The sequence below is a fragment of the Coregonus clupeaformis genome, chromosome 2 (genome assembly GCF_020615455.1).
Source record: "Coregonus clupeaformis isolate EN_2021a chromosome 2, ASM2061545v1, whole genome shotgun sequence".
NCBI lineage: Eukaryota > Metazoa > Chordata > Actinopteri > Salmoniformes > Salmonidae > Coregonus > Coregonus clupeaformis.
The window spans coordinates 1,079,832-1,085,246 of record NC_059193.1 but is presented as its reverse complement, the minus strand read 5'-3'; positions in this window follow the sequence as shown (position 1 = coordinate 1,085,246).

Sequence of the window (5,415 nt, the reverse complement as noted above, 5' to 3'; positions counted from 1 at the left end):
TGCAGGATTTGAGTCCCTGGCGGCGTAGTGTGTTACTGATGGTAGGCTTTGTTACTTTGGTCCCAGCTCTCTGCAGGTCATTCACTAGGTCCCCCCGTGTGGTTCTGGGATTTTTGCTCACCGTTCTTGTGATCATTTTGACCCCACGGGGTGACATCTTGCGTGGAGCCCCAGATTGAGGGAGATTATCAGTGGTCTTGTATGTCTTCCATTTCCTAATAATTGCTCCCACAGTTGATTTCTTCAAACCAAGCTGCTTACCTATTGCAGATTCAGTCTTCCCAGCCTGGTGCAGGTCTACAATTTTGTTTCTGGTGTCCTTTGACAGCTCTTTGGTCTTGGCCATAGTGGAGTTTGGAGTGTGACTGTTTGAGGTTGTGGACAGGTGTCTTTTATACTGATAACAAGTTCAAACAGGTGCCATTAATACAGGTAACGAGTGGAGGACAGAGGAGCCTCTTAAAGAATAAAGTTACAGGTCTGTGAGAGCCAGAAATCTTGCTTGTTTGTAGGTGACCAAATACTTATTTTCCACCATAATTTGCAAATAAATTCATAAAAATCCTACAATGTGATTTTCTGGATTTTTTTTCTTCTCAATTTGTCTGTCATAGTTGACGTGTACCTATGAAGAAAATTACAGGCCTCTCTCATCTTTTTAAGTGGGAGAACTTTGGTACAATTGGTGGCTGACTAAATACTTTTTTTCCCCACTGTATTTATTTCCCATGGTAGAAAAATAAGAAATTCCCCGTTTAGTAATAAATCATTTTTTCTGGGACTTATTATTTTGGTGCGACTTTCGAGCGAATGTTTATGATCTGTTTTTTGTAATGAACCATTTAAATTATCCAACCCGTAACCCAGAGTTTTTTAAGACCGTAGTTTCATGAAACGGATGGGACAACCATTGTTTTTTCACGCGACCTATTTTAGTCCCTTCCTTGAAACAATTATCACGTATTTCGATGGATCATTAGGTCTCACACGTATACAACCTTATACGATTATTTGCTAACACTATCCATAACCTAGAGGTCGTAACTGCTCCAGTTTCATGAAATAGACAGAGTTAGAGCAAATCCCCAGTTGTTTATGACTCTTGACTTGTTTAATGTATCTATCTCACACGACGATAATTATCTCCCTTCCTGTTTATATTGTAAAGACTGTATCTCGTACAATCTCAATATTAACTAGTTTATTTTGGTAATGGCCATTCACCTTGAGTCATTTCAGACCCCCTTCCTCCCTTTTAATTATCTTATGAGATTTTGGTAACTATTCTCTGCCCTCCACAAGAATTACTATTCTCATACAAGTTAAAATAATTACACCAAAATCCATGAATAAAAATTATTGACCTTCTCCTTGCAGTTCGGATTTAAATGCTTTTTCAAATCTCGTTAACGTCTTTATCGTTCATAAGATTCATCACCGGCCTGTTTATAACCTTAATGTCGAAGGCCAGGTCTATTCTATACGGATGCTATCATCCGCCCGTGCACGGTTTTCGGTGTCCTCAGAACGATAAAGACGTATTTTGAGATCCGGCTCGAAGGACCATTTGTCACTACAATTTCTATCTCTAATTAATCAAACTTAATGCTCTGAATAATTCCCAGAGGGTGTAAATTCTCTGGTTTAATCATGAATTAAACAAAGGTCCGCAACCAGCAAGAATGATCTGTATTTTTAATCATGGAGAGCTCTGGCGCCAAAAAACATACATACAGCTTTTATATCCCTTGACACACAAAGGCACTTTGCTCCGCCCACCTTTAAACAGTTTCTTAGTCCCCTTCACCCTGGAATGCTTTCTCAACAGTTTCTAACTTCCCCCCTCTGTTAGTGGGTTGACACTACATTATAACTCTAACACCTCACACATTTATACTGTATTTGGGGTGAAATCCTTTAGTCATTATTCTTAAAATACAAATTAATCTATCAGCGACCCACAGAAACGATTTTGAAGACGACAACCACTAAATGTAAAATCCTCAAAAGTTGTTACGAGAAACCTGCACAGCTAGGTCAACAGAGCCCGGTCCTTATAATCGGATGTATTAGGTCACGAAATCCGACTTTTTGGATATATTGTTAATGATATGTTATAGAAAGACCCCACACAAACTATTCAGAACATGAATAATCATTTGTCTTGGTCAAATGCATTTTATAACATAAGGAAGTGAAATTTCATCACCAAAGCAAATTTTCACCCTACTAATTAAGAGTGGAGCGGGGGAGTTGAGAGGTGTAGGGGAGTGGTACTGATGGAGATAGCATGATACCCTCCTTTGGGAATTCCAGTAGTAATGGAGGGGTAGATGTTTTCCACATGACCTATGTTGTCTGGATTGAGACAACATAAGTAGTGGAGGTTGCTATTATGCCTGAATGGATTGGTGGAAATTTGCTTCAACTGTCCCGCTATTGTAACTGTATTGTAACATATTATTGAGACCTTCTTATGCTACACACAGCCATTATATTTCTGGTGGGGATAGAACTCAGCGACCCCAGAGCCATATATTCAGAATACTGTATATGGCTCTGACCAACCCTATTCTAAATTGCCTTTGATTGCACATGGATTATTAATGTGCATTGAAATGGATCTGTGGAAACACATTGACTATTGGCACCGTGGCCGGTCTTTTTAATGGGAAATTATTGACATATTTAGAATGATTCCAAACGACCTCTGCTGTTTAGCCTCCATCATTGATGTTATTGGCATGTTTACAATACCGGCTAACCGCACATCTGTTGTCCCACGGATATCCATATGGTCTCCATTGATCCCTAAAGAATCAGAGAAATGCCTTTGACCAGCAACTTGGCCACGGGTCATGGAGGGCAGTGACTGAAGTGTGAGCAATAGGTGTCATAAAATATAGAGATATTTTTTCATACAGTTTTCAATATAAAGGGGCTAATAAAATTAATTGACCATGACATCTTGGAGACACACTGGGTCAATAGAAACCGAAACTGTCAGGGGATGATGATCAGTTTTGACATACTGTCATCTTCAAGTCAAATGCTGATGGTCAAACCATGTCTCGACTAGCCCAACATCATATTTTAGTTAAAGGTGCAATCTGCAATATTTACTGTCATTTCAATTTATGATTTATCAATTGATTCTTGAATAATATAACTTATAACTGCCTCGTGAGCTTAGTTCTAGTGTCTTACCCCAACATATCCCAAATTTAAGGTTGTTTTATTTTTTGTAAACAGAATTTGTTGTTAAGGCTAGATTAGCGGCTGTCAAATCCAACCAACCAGTTGGACGGTAAGTAGCAAACTTAACCATCTCCTTCTTTCTGAGGATGAATCCCAGAAAATACATTGTGGAAGATGATCTTACCAGAGATAGTGTGCTGTACATATGAACCTTTGACTGGGTGTCATTTCATTATACAAATCAGAAAATGTATTTTGTGACTTTCAATTTCCTGCAAGTACATAGCGGACTCGGCCACCTAGGACAGGCACTGATTGCACGTGTCAGTCAGGTAATGATGGAACACAGGAGGTGATTATAAAGACCATCATTTCAACCGAAGGGGGGTATTTTACAGAAATGGCAACAGGGAGAATCGTGATCGAGACAAAGCCCATGATGACAGTTTTAGCCAGAGGTCAGTGAAGGACCGTGACATGTGACATGTTTTGACAAATCTCTCTGCCGTCCGCTATCAGCCTCCCCCACCCACTTTTAAACCATAATAGACTATGTTGTCTTGACGACGTAGTTGTGTGGGTCTTGTTTGTCGAAAGAGGAAGGGAGGGAGGTTTATAAGGACCATTAAAGTCCCAATGGGAGGCTCATGCATATTTAACTGTGTGAGATTAGCGCCTGGCCAGTGAAGCCACAGCAGAACACTACAGGCCCCTGGTAGTGACACACCATTAACCCCTGACTGACGAGGGGGCCTTAATGGTAGACATCACTCACACCCCACATCAGGCAGATGGAGGAGGAGGGAGGGAGGGAGGGATACTTACCCCTGTTAAAAAATGCATCGAGCCTGCTGCCCATCAGGACACCACTCAAGGCTACTGGTCTAGCATGATGTCTGTCTGTCTGTCTTTAATGGGGTGTGGGACTAACAGATGGGTTGAGGTAGTAGTCCATCACAAACCATAGCTCCTGTCAATAGAGAGAGAGGGTTTGAGATAATAATGTGGGTATATGGTGTACACTGTAATGTGGGTATACACTGAGGGTTGATACCCTCCTTTGGGAATAACTGTAGTATGAGTCTAGACCCATAGGGCTAGAGTCTAGACCCATAGGGCTCTGGTCAAACGTAGTGCACTATATAGGGCATAGGGTGCCATTGGGGATGCACACAACGTTTTCCACACTTCCTACAGTATGTTGTACGTTGTAGAGAGGTTAGTGGAGGTCACCATCGTAGTTGTAGTATTATCAGTAGGGGGTTTCTGATTTCACCTAATTCCCCAAATCTGCTGGGGAGTGATGTGCTTGGGATCAGGCCCAGCGGGACCCCAGGATGTGTTCAGTCACCACAACACCAAACATGCTGTGATCCTGTACACACTTCCTTGTTGGGCAGAGGGCACCAAATAGGCTATGATCCTGTACACACTTCCTTGTTGGGTAGAGGGCACCAAATAAGCTATGATCCTGTACATGCTTCCTTGTAGGGTAGAGGGCACCAAACAAGCTATGATCCTGTACACACTTCCTTGTTGGGTAGAAGGCACCAAACAGGCTGTGATCCTGTACACAGTTCCTTGTTGGGTAGAGGGCTTAAACAGGCTGTGATCCTGTACACACTTGCTTGTTGGGTAGAGGGCACCACAGGGATGCTATTGAAGAGGGGGTGAAGAGTTAATTGTTCCTGCAGCCTTTCCTTGTTGACTCTCTCTCTCTCTCTCTCTCTCTCTCTCTCTCTCTCTCTCTCTCTCTCTCTCTCTCTCTCTCTCTCTCTCTCTCTCTCTCTCTCTCTCTCTCTCTCTCTCTCTCTCTCCTCTCCCAGGTGTAGATGTTGTGTGCGTACGTCTGTACATGTGCATGTCTGTGTGTGTGTCTCCCGTCAGCCCCCGTAATGCTGCAACTTCCCCGTGACCTTTCTGCATCACATTCAGCAGGAAACAAATTAAAATCCCACAGTTCACCAACTTGCTGCTGATGCACAAGGCAAGACAATACAGCAGTGTGTAAAGTTGTTGTTATCTCTCTCGCTCTCACTCGCTCCCTCTGTCTCTGTCTCTCTCTCTTTCTCTGTCTCTCTCTCTCTGTCTCTGTGTCTCTCCCTCTCTGTCTCTGTGTCTCTCTCTCTGTCTCTGTGTCTCTCTCTCTCTGTCTCTCTGTCTCTCTCTCTCTCTGTGTCTCTCTCTCTGTGTCTCTCTCTCTCTGTCTCTGTCTCT